Here is an 11,906-nt window from a genome sequence, read left to right on the forward strand (position 1 = left end):
TACCACATCCGATTAGAGTTAACCATAACCAAAATGGGAATCCTTCAGGGCTACCCTTAGCTGTTAGGACTAAGGGTGGCCCTTACTTGATGAGGGCTAACCCTATCCCTGTTGCATTTACAGAAAAAGATAAGGGCTACCCATTAGGAGGGTTAAACATTACCTGTGTGCAGGGCAAACAGATTGTAAGGCAAATAGGTAAAGGACCAGAGAGATGAGCGCGTTTCCAAAGGAGGAATGACATAAAAGCTTACCCGTACCCTGGGCGCGCAGAAGGGCTCCACTAAGGGTGACCTCCAGATAGAGATCCTTCCTCCTTGGGAGTCAGCCCTTACATGGGGTCTAGCAGGGCTGCAGCCAGGGTCCACCCCTTACGGTCACTCAGGTCAAACTGCCATCACCTGTGCCCCTGCAGCTGACTCAGCACTCGCCTCAGGTAGTCAAACAGAGGGTCAGGCTGTGATTATACAGTTCCCATACACCTGTGTGATTTAGAGTTCAGACTTGTGGTTTATACATTTGGATTAGTGTTAGGAGCTAAAATTTCTAGTACAAGAGAAAGGAAAAGAAACGCTACTAGGAAAAAAATACAGTGCAAAGAAATGAACAGCAAAAAAAAAGAAAAAGAGCACCAAACTGAAAAAAAGAACAAAAAACCCCACGCACATCAAAGAAGCCAACAACAATAAATGAAACAACAACAAACACCAAATTCAAAAACAAGCAACCAACGATAACAGAACAGAATACACTCTCACGGAAAAGCAAAGATGACAACAGAGTCTGGAAGAGGCAAAAACTCAGCATCTAGGCCTGGGAAGATGACATAGAACAATCTACATACACCAATGCCGAGAAAATGGGGCAATAGGCCCGCGTGGATCCAGCCAGCTGGAGAAAAAGCCACAAGAGCACCACAAGGGAAGAGGCAAGGAGGCCCAGGAGGCGTGGACCCACCTGGGAAAACTCCAAGGAGCTGCAAATGCATCAAGCACGGCAGGAAAGCCCAGAGAGGAGGCTGCAGTTCAAGAAGCCAGAAAGGAACAGACAGAACAGAACAATCAAGGGAGAGAGCACATCAGGTAAGTGAAGGCAAAGGAAGAGCAAGGCCGGGGCAAGGGGACAAGGAAGGCAAAGCCAGGTAAGGCAACCAAGAATGAAGAGCAAGGGAGAAACTCCAAGCAAAGCCAAGAACCATCCTCTGAAAAGGCAAGGAATGCTCTCCTCTGGGAGGAAGAAGCTAATGCAAAGAAAGAAACAGCTAAGACAAAGAGCCAACAAAACAGACACAAAGACAATGGAAAGCAAAGCAAAAGGCGCACTACTGAAAAGCAATAGGAGGAAAAACAACCAAGCAAGGAAAACAAAGCAAACAAAACAAGGTCACCATCTCGTATTCCATTCATTTCCTTTACTCGTGTACAGCATGGCAAAGCAAAGAAACCAAACACAGTAAATAGACAGCAACTCTCATCACACAATATCTGGCTGCCACAGGACTTGCAAGGAGTGACACCAAGTTTTCTCTCTCTAGTCAGCACACAGAAGTTACTTCGGCTGCCTTTGCAGGAGAAGAGAGCCATCTCTTGCCATGCAGGGAGGGAGGACGTGGTGTATTTCTAGCATCAAGTTACATGTGGTCAAGTCAGGTGATGACATACCTGCTCCCAGCCTGAATCGTCACCCTTCCTTAACGCTGTCACTGAAAGCTTGCTGCTATTGTGTTAGCTGATTCTTGCCAGCATTCCCTCCTGATGAGTTTCACATACAGCAGGGCTTGGACAAGTCTTACTGACGAGGGCATCAAAATTGGCATCTGGCCGCAGTGATCTTCTGGACACTAGCTTTTCATTACACGTGAAGCAATCTTTCCTGCAAGATATGAAGAAGGAGAGAGAACAATGCTCAGTCTGTGGCAAAAAGAGAAGCGTGTGTCCCAACACTACCACTGTTAGAGAAAGCACTCCTCATGACTCAAGTTTTACAGAAAAGCTGGAACGAGGCTGCTCAGCTACTTGATCTGGCTGTTCAAAGAGATTTAAAAAAACAAACAAAACAAAACAACCAAACATGCATCTCTTTGCATCAGATTCAAAGGTGTGCTGATTCCAAGTGTGTTGAAGCAGTCTGTTTTTAGAGTCCCTGTAATATAGAGTATTATAGTCTGTCTTTAGAGTTCTATAATATGGAGTACTATAGAAGTCCTACTCTGCACATTATTTTTGCCCTTAATCCAATGGCAGGATTTGCACTGAGAAAGGAGGCATTTCTGATGCAGATTACAATGATGGCACAGTCCTTCATAGGACCCGTAGGATGAAACAAAGATTCAGAAACCCACTCTGGAATTCAGGCACTCATTACTGGGAAAACTCAAGCACAGTCTTGTCCTTCCTAACGTTTTGTTCTCAGTTAATTAATATGTTAGGCTCACCTGTCGTTTTTTTCTCCTGTAAAACAAAGAGGTGTCACTTGCTTAAACGCCACTGATTACTTTATGGACAACAGTGTTCTTGTTTCTTCCTAATGACAAGGGTATTTTTGCTAATTGCTCAGCAGAATTTCCACAGGCGCAGTGTGCTTCAACTAAGTGTGACCTCCGAACACAGGCAGCCACCATCATCAGAAATTAATACTTACAATGACTGCCTTAACTGTTTTTGCTGAGCCTTAATTGTTTTTGCTGAGCCTTAATTGTTTTTTGCCTTTGAGAAAACAGGAACTTGCAGTTGAACAAGACAAGAAAAGCACTCTGTACTTCATTGTACTCTTCATTTTCCTCTTGCCCCACTGATAACTACAGAAGGCAAACATGGGTAGCTTGGCCTTGAATGCCTCCAGGGATGGGACACCCACAGCCTCTCCAGCCTGTCCAGGTCCCTCTGGATGGCTTCCCTTCCTTCCAGACTATCGACTGCACTGCCCAGTTTGTATCATCTGCAAACTTGCTGAGGGTGCACTCGATGCCATTGTCTGTGTCGCTGATGAAGATGCTGAGGAGCACAGGTCCCAAGACCAACCCCTGAGGGACACTGCTTGTGATCAGCCTCCACCCTGGCACAAAACCATTCGTCACAACCCTTTGGCTGTGTCCAGCCAGCCAAATCCTACTCCACTGAACAGTCCATCCTTCCAATCTATACCTCTTTAATTTAGAGAGAAGGATGTGCTGAGGGACCATGTCAAAGGCTCTGTAGAAGTCCAGGTAGATGATATCCACCACCCTTCCCCCGTCGACCAAAGCCATCACTCCACTACAGAAGGCCACCAGATTGGTCAGGCACAATCTGCTCTTGGTGAAGCCATGCTGGCTGTCTCGGATCTCTTTGTCTCATGTGTGCCTTAACATAGCTCCTAGGAGGATCTGCTCCATGATCTTCCCAGGCACAGAGGTGAGGCTCACCAGCCTGTAGTTCCCCGGTTCCTCCTTCCTACCTTTCTTAAAAGTTCCCAGGATCCTGTTGTGATTCATCCACACGCAGACATTCTGGAAGACAAGCATCTGAGACTGGCCAAAAGTGGAACAGGACGACTGTTTGCTGAGGGCTTATCTTGCAAAAAACATTTTAAAACATTTTTCATTTTTCCAAATATCAGTTCAGCCTCCCACTTCTTTCTCTAAAGCAGATAATAACATTTATGTCTGACCCTGAAATTCCAAGTGAAATGAATTGTACACCCAGTGGTGTGAGCTGCCCAGAACAATCACTGAAAGACTATTCGGCCTTCTTAAAGGACACAGGGACCATCAAGTCCAACCCCTGGCTCCCCAAAGGACCACCCAAACTCAAACCCTGTGCCCAGGGCACACTGCCAGCTCAGATTCAAGTTGTCAGCAACCACAACGCCCAGATCCCTCCCTTTTGGCAGGGCTGATCTCCAGCCCCTCGCCCCCCCCACGCTGTACGTACAGCCAGGGCTGCCGCATCCCAGGTGCAGAACGCAGCGCTTGCTCTTCTTCGTGCAGATGGGGACCACCCTCACATTTCTCCACATCTTGCTGCAAGGCCTCTCAACCCCCAAGGCAGTCAACATTCCTCCCAGCTTCACAGCAACCACAAACTTACTTCATACAACGGCCACATCTTGACTGGAACCAACAGAGAAAGCATTACAGAGAAATGGCCTTCTAATGGACCCCGCAGAATTCCACTGCTGACCAGAAGGGCAGCTGTCAGGCCATGGCTTCCCCTCGTCCCACACAGCCATCTTGTACTTGACATGGGACATTCTTACCGTCACATCGCCACGGCCTTACGATGTCATGAGCCACCGCCCTGACAACCGCTAGAAACACGGGAACCCTGACAACAGAACACCAGCTGAGATGCAAGCCAGTGCAACCAAGGCAGGCCTGCTTTGGAAGGCCAACATTCTAACTGGAAAAAATGCTCTCCTGCACTACTTACTTTGGTGCATTCTTTGCAATGCCACGGAGCTCAGTCTGCAACACAGGCAGACACTGCACTGAGCAGAATACAGTCACGTGGAAATGCCCATTTGCATTTCTTTCTTTTTAAGCACGTTGCCAACCAAGAAAAAGCCTCCTGTGGGATACAAATAAATTCGGCCTCAGGAGTCCTCTCCCTAGAGACTCTGCACAGCGCACTCTGGGGCTCTAAAGGGTCTCTTGCCAAAAGCAAAGCAGCCAGTCACACTCACATGAGTTCAGGGTGCCTTCGGAGCTCAGAGAGCTTCAGCACTTCAGTCCTGCGAGAAGAACTCCATCTGCAGCTTAAAACCACGGCTTGATGCAGGTTCTTCAGAGGAAAGTGACTGAACTTGGATTAGTGGAGGTGAAGCCTGAGCCAGCAGTTCTCCAAACTGCCTGGACGCACTTCTCTGCCTGAAAAAATAGATAACCTCATTGCACGTACTGCGAAAAGACAGCTAGACACCGTACCGTTCTGTACACTTGCACTGCGTTTGCAAGGATCTGACCAAGGAAAAAATGGTTTCTTCTGCAGCTAGCCAAAACAGGGGCTTCTTGGAGAGAGCAACAGCATGCACACACTGCCTGCAAGCCCCCTGGCATCCTTCTGCTGTGCTTATGGAGCACCTGGAGCAAGCAGGCACTGACTGCATCGCTCGTGGGGGCTACCACTGCTCAGATAACAACCGAGGGCGTGAAGAAATGTGGCAGGAGGAGCAGTGCATTCATAACGCAGCAACAAAGACTGGAGCACTGCTCAGACAGGTAGCAGAGCTCCTTCATTAGTGGTCACTGTTAACCCCATCCAGTCAGTGCTGAGCAAAATGAGGACTCTGCAAACTGCAGGTAATATTTCCTGCTGGCTCAGCTATAGTCATTTATGCAGCTTTTAGGGTGGTTTGGTGTTTTTTTCTTTCTTTTTCTGTTCCTTGCTTTTGGTGAGATGCTAATAATTCGTGCAAACTCCCCCATACACAACCAATCTCCATCAGATGATGAGATAAGCCCCACTTCTAGCTATACACTGTTAAAACGTGAAAATAAATCTGTTCAGAGATTTTGCGATGCATATGCATGCAACAAGAAAAGCAGAGGCAGGGAAAAGAAGAGCTGGCTTGCATGGCAGCAGGTGAGCAATGAACCAGGGAAAAACACTTGGCTGTAACATTCACACCCGTCTCTCATCCCACCTAAGACCCAGAACACAACAACTTCAAAGTAATACTCTAACTGATCCCTACTGTATTGAGCCTCTAGACTGTCTCTGCTTCTCTGCTTCTGTAATTTAAGCTTCTTTTGTATCGCTGTTCAGCAGGCAAACCTCACCCTAAGAAGACAATACGCAAACTATGGGTGGAGTATGTATGTAGCCAAATCAGTAAAAATGCGTTTGATATGAGACAACAAACAGATGTGAGACGATGCTGTCTGAAATGGACCCATACTGACTTGAATATACGTACCAAAACACTAGAAATCACGTTTTTACCATATTGGAGTCTTTCCTGTTCCATCACTTAAGCTGTGTACAAAGCTCTGGGATGTCCCGTGAACCAGCAGGCACCTGCAGCCCTATCCCTTGGCATTACGCACAGGAAAAGAAATGGCACAGCATGATAGCTTATCCCTTAGTTCACTTAAAGAAAAGCAAGCATATCCTGAATTACTGACAATCACCAAGCTTGAGCACCTTACGGATCAGGATGTGACATTGCAGCTCTTCTCTCCAGCAACCAGAAGAGACAAATAGCAGGGGAATCATTGATTCAAAGGTCTGCAAGAGAAATACTCACCTATGGAGAGCAGGAGACAAATCCAGCCTAGTTCAGGTGCAGCTGAAAGCTGTCGTCAGCCAAAGCCTCAGCAGTTACCAGAATGCAAACAAAGCTATTCTTCGTCCGTTCATTTTTTAAGTTTTTTAAGTTAAACACAATGCCTGCCATTAAAAAATAAAAACAACAAAAATAATCCTAAGTGGCTTTTGTTGGAATCAAAAAACAGGAGAAAAATCACTTGGAAATCACAGAAACGAGGTGGAATGACTCACACAGCTGGAGTGCTGTGATGGATGGCTAGCGACTTTTCAAAAGAGAGAGGCAAGGCAGGAAAGGCAGTGGTGCAGCCCTCTACGTTAAGAAAGAATGGGAATGGCTGGAGATGAAGGATGGCGATGATAGGGTTGAGAGCTTCTAGGTCAGAATAAAAGCAAAGGCCAGTAAGACTGACCTTATCGTGGGAGTGTGCTACAGGCCACCCAACCAGGATGAAGAGGTGGGCAAGACACTTTAGAGACAGCCGCATGAGGTCTCAAGGTCTCTCCCCTTGTTCTTGTGGGCTATTGCAAAGTCCCAGACATCTGATGGATTTATAATACAGCAGATAGGGAACCGTCCCAGAGGTTCCTCGAGTGTGTGGGAGATCACTTCCTGACACAGCTGGTGACGCAGCCAGCAAGGGGAAGCAAAATCCTGCTGTTTGTTAACAGAGAAGGTCTTGTGGGGGATGTCAAGGCTGGAGGCCGCCTGGGGCAAAGTGATCGTGAGATGCTAGATATCTCAATTCTTGCTGAACCACGGAGGGGAGTCAGCAGAACTGCCACCTTGGACTTCCGGAGAGCAAACTTGAACCTCTTTAGGACCATGGTTGAGAGGTTCCCTTTGGAAGTACTTTTGGAGGGCGTGGGAGCCCAGGAAGGCTGGCAATACTTTCAGGAAGTAATTTTAAAGGTGCAGGAGCTGATTCCACAGATTATGGTCTGTGGAAGAGTGGGCAAGCTACTTATGATGATTACAGGTACGTAGCAAATATGTGCAGGGACAAAATTAGAAAAGCCAAAGCCCAGCTAGAACTGAGCTTGGCCACCAAGGTAAAGGGCAACAATAAATATTTCTGTAAATACATCAACAGCAAGAGGAGGGCTAGGGAGAATCTCCATCCCTTCTTGGATGCCGAGGGCAACTTGGTGACCAAGGATCAGGACAAGGCTGAGGTACTTAATGCCTTCGTTGCCTCAGTCTTTAATAGCAAGACTCATTACTTCCTGGGAACACAGTCCCCTGTGCTGGTAGATAGGAATGGGGACCCGAATAGGCCATGCATAATCCACAATTAGATGGTTTTGGACCTGCTCCAAAAGCTGGATGCCCGAGTCCACGGGGCCAGATGGACTGCACCTTACCTCAGTGCCAGGGTAGGTTATGGGATGGATAATGTTGGGATTAATTAAAGGTCAACCAGGGGATCAGGCCCAGTCACAACGGGTTGACGACCGGTAGATCCTGTTTGACACAAGAACTCGCCCCACGCCACCGTGGCCAGAGGAGACTCCTGCAGCAGCAGCAGCAGGAGCAGATCCCGTGGAGGGAGGAAGCAGGGGCAGCTGGGCCTGCTGTGCACATACACAGATAGACATGTAGATACCTTGTCACTGCTCTTCTGCCTCCACTTTTCTGGGGGACTGGGAGTTTTGTCTTCACACAGGAACTCCGCCACAGCAGCATTTTCCAGTCCGTGGCACCTTGATCCCAGGATGTGCTCCGCACCGTGCTTCTAGGGCATCAACATCTGCTGTTGCACAAAGGCCCCTGAAAGGAAAAGCACCCTTGCACGTTTGCACTGCTCCCACACTCCCCAGAACTGTCTCTCAAATCTCATAGAACACAGACTCTCTCAGACTCTTGACTGCAGCCCAGTAGCACAGCATCCCCTCTCTCACTTCATGAGCCAAGAGGCCATAGTTTGTCTCCCTTTTTAAGCTTCACAGACCCAATCAGGCAAGAACTTCGGTTTGCCCATCCTGCAGCCAGGAATGCTCCAACCTGAGGGGGGAGTGGCCGTGAGAGCAATGTCTCTGTGCAAGTGCAGCTCGTTCCTCCCCTCTGACAGGGGCAGAAGGAGTGAGGCAACAGACAAAAGCAGAAAGCGTCTGCATATCCCTCGTGGCTCTAATTTCCTGCCTCACGCTGGGAAACGAGCTGAGCCGCTGGGCCTCTCCGTTATGCTTAGCTCTGCAGCTCGGACATCATCTTTACACTCAGCTGTTCCTGTGCATAATGCTCCACACAATGACCCTGCAGAGCCCAAAAGCCTGCCTGCCTGCTGTCACTCACCTGGAGGTTGCAGGGTGCTGTGCCTCCTGGCTGGACCTGCTGCTGCTAGCTGTCACTTGCAAGACACTGAGAGTCCACCTGCTTGGAACTGCAGGCAACAAACACAAACAAGAAAGAAGGAAGAAAGGATTCTTTGATGTCACAGGCTTTCCCAGGCTTCATTAAAACACGTTCTGCTGTGGAGCACACCTGCAAGCATTTCACCTGGGCAAAAAGGGGTGGAGCCTGGCTCCAGCCCTCCCCACCCTCATTTAAGGGCTGCCTGTCTAAGGGGAAGAATCTCTACTTCTCTCCTACTAAGGGGAGATCTGCTCTGTGCTAATACTTTCTGAGTCCTGTTCTTCAGAAAGGGGTCTTTGTTTACTAGCTTGAGTCCTTCCCCATTCTTAGGAAAATTAAAACACAGGAAAGCAGCTGGATCAGCTACTGCCTTTCACTACAGTTACCATTTTAGGTTAGGGATCAAGGTTGAACTGTACAGAGGGAGTGCAGCCACAAGGCTCTGGCTGTGCCGGGCCTCCCACCAGCCCGGGCCCCAAAGCAGCCCCAACTGTGCCTGAGTCTCCTCCATCCTGAGCCCCAAAGCAGCCCCCACCGTGCCTGGTCCTCCTCCATCCTGGGCCCCAAAGCAGCCCCCACTGTGCCTGGTCCTCCTCCATCCTGGGCCCCAAGGCCCTGGCTGTGCCGGGGATCCCTTTGATCTGGGAAAAAGAGCAGGCCTCAACTGTTCTAGGCCCGACTCCAGCTCGGGCCCCTCCAGTGTAGCCCGAACTGCACCCGGTCCTCCTCCATCCTGGGCCCCAAAGCAGCCCCAACTGGGCCTGGTCCTGCTTCATCCCGGGCCCCAAGGACCTGGTTGTGCCTGGGCCCTTTTTGTCTGGGCCCAGAGGAGGCCTCAACTCTGCTAGGCCCCCCTCCAGCTCCGGCCCCCCCCAGTGCAGCCCCAACTGCACCTGGTCCTCCTCCATCCTGGGCCCCAACACAGCCCCAACTGAGCCTGGTTCTCCTCCATCCTGGGCCCCGAGGCTCTACCTGTGCCTGGGCCCCCTTCCTTCTGGGCCCACACGAGGCCTCAACTGTGCCAGGCCCCCTCCAGCCTGGGCCCCGAGGCCACCACTGTGCTGGACCACCCTCCGACACAGGCCCTGCCCCAAGCCCTGCCCCCTGTGGACAGCTCTGCTCTTTGCCTGCTTGGTTTTTGTTCTCTCTTCACTCTTCCAGGTTGACTGGATGAGTTTCAATGGGGCCGAGTGTCGGGTCCTGCATCTTGGTCACAACAAGCCCAGGCGTCCCCCCAGTCCTCCTTGGGGAGGAGTGGCTGGAAAGCTGCCTGATCCCTGAAAGGGACCTTGGTGTGCTGACGGACAGGTGGCTGAAGATGAGCCAGCAGTGTGCCCAGGTGGCCAAGAAGGCCAATGGCATAACCACAATTCCTGGCTCAGGAATGGTGTGGTGAGCAGGACTAGGGAAGTCATCCTGCCCCTGGACTCGGCACTGGCGAGGCCTCACCTCGAGTCCAGTGTTCAGTTTTGGGCACCTCAGCACAGAAGGGCCGTTGAGGTGCTGAAGCAGGTTGAAAGAAGGGCAACAAGGCTGGGGAAGGCCTTGGCCAATATGCCCTCTGAGGAGTGACTGAAGGAACTGGGGCTGTTTAGTGTGGGGAAAAGGAGGCTGAGGGGAGACCTGATGGGCTGGCTCCCTATTCCACCCAGGGAGCTGGTTCAGTCACCATCCCTGAATGTGTTGAAAACCAGGTGGTGCTCGGGGACATGATTGAGCAGGGGCTTGTTAGAGTTAGGCTGGTATGGTTAGGTTGTGCTTAGACTTGAGGGTCTTTAAGGTCTTTGTGGCGACAAAAACTGCAACCATCTCAAGCCCGGGGGAAAGGGGCTGACCCCAACGGTCACGCAACCCCCCTGGGGGGAGGGGCTCCCCTAACTGCCACTCTCCAGCTGTCATGGCAGGTAAGGCAGCAGGCTTCCCCTGCTCCCATGCTTCAGCTGGCCCCAGCGCTCCAGATCCCACCCCTGTAACCCCAATATCACCCCTGTAACCCAGAGCTCACCCCAGTGTCCCAGATCCCACCCCAGCGCCCCAGATCCCACCCTAACAGCCCAGATCTCAGCCCAGCGCCCCAGATCCCACCCCTGTAACCCCGATATCACACCCGTAACCCAGATCCCACCCCAGCGTCCCAGATCCCACCCCAGCGCCCCAGATCCCAGCCCTGTAAGCCCGATCTCAGCCCTGTGCCCCAGATCCCACCCCAGAGCCTACTTTGGCCTTTCCCCACAGAGAGAATCCCTCGAGGAGCGCTGACAGTGCCTCTGACACCCGACGCCATCTTCCCTGAAGCGACTGTGCCGCCACCGGACCCCGCCTGGATGCAGCCCACCATCCGCGGACCGATGTCGGTACCACCCCAAGCCCTCCCTGTCCCCACTGCCACCTACCTGGCGCCTCAGGCCTCTGTCTGGCCTGGGGTACCAGGTGTCTGGGGACAGGCAGCGCAGCTCCCCCCTGGGGGGCTGCCCCCAACTGGGGCTCAACTGCCACCTGGGGGCCTGCCCCCAACTCTGGGGCTGCACTTACCGCTGCTGCAGCTGCTACCTGGGGGGCTGCACCCAGCTATGGCTCCCCCCACTGCCCCTGCTCACTGCTGGGGACATCCCCTGCTGGCAGGGACGCTGCTGCCCCAGCAGCCGATGGGGCTGTGGCCTGGGGCCGTGTTCCACGGGGAGCCCCCGCAGCCCGCAGGCACCTGCCTGCCGCAGGCCCCCGGCCGCCCCGGCCCCCCGCCAGTTCTTTTGCAGGTACCACCACTGCAGGAGCAGGTGCTCCCCGTGCCCTGCACCCTGCCCGCCACCTGGGAGTCGCCGATGGAGCCCTTTCAGGACGCCGTGGTGCTCACGGAGGACCAGGGGCACCCAGCGCCCACCGACGGGTGCCCCCATCCCGCCACGGCTCCGCTCGGCTGCAGCACCGCAGCGCTGGACTCAGGGGGTGAGTTTGGGGGCTGCGGGGCGTGCGGCAGGCTGTCCGCACCGGGTGGCTGGGGGAAAGCTGGCATTGCCCCACTGGGGATGTCCTTGCTTTTCCAGCAGCCACAGCGAGCGCAGACATCCCGGAGGACGTGGCGGACATCCAGCATCTCCTGGCATGGCTCAACGACGGTGAGTTTGGGGGCAGCAGAGCTGGCGGGGGGTTGCTGGCACCCACCCACCCACCCACACTGGGTGTGGGAAAGAAAGCTGGCATTGCCCCACTGGGCATTTTCTGCCTTTTCCAGAAGTGACATCCAAGACAGGCATCCTGTACGATGACGCAGACATCGATGACCTGCTCACGTGGATCAACAACGGTGA

At 52.1% G+C, this 11,906-nt stretch overlaps 1 long non-coding RNA gene across 4 annotated transcripts; it reads right to left on the bottom strand.

The window, feature by feature from the left end:
* Nucleotides 1-1,771: 1,771 nt before the first annotated feature.
* Nucleotides 1,772-6,286, bottom strand: LOC121107045. Of its 4 annotated transcripts, XR_005840366.1 has the most exons (6): nt 6,226-6,286; nt 4,663-4,846; nt 4,410-4,547; nt 3,912-4,090; nt 3,436-3,551; nt 1,772-1,872 (listed from the first exon to the last, which is right to left on the bottom strand). It is a non-coding gene; the product is annotated as an uncharacterized LOC121107045 (long non-coding RNA). The 4 variants fall into 4 exon arrangements; XR_005840367.1 differs by lacking the exon at nt 4,410-4,547; XR_005840368.1 differs by lacking the exons at nt 4,410-4,547; nt 4,663-4,846; nt 6,226-6,286 and adding an exon at nt 4,237-4,292.
* Nucleotides 6,287-11,906: the final 5,620 nt, after the last annotated feature.

Source organism: Gallus gallus, chromosome 17, assembly GCF_016699485.2.
Source record: "Gallus gallus isolate bGalGal1 chromosome 17, bGalGal1.mat.broiler.GRCg7b, whole genome shotgun sequence".
NCBI classification, from domain to species: domain Eukaryota; kingdom Metazoa; phylum Chordata; class Aves; order Galliformes; family Phasianidae; genus Gallus; species Gallus gallus.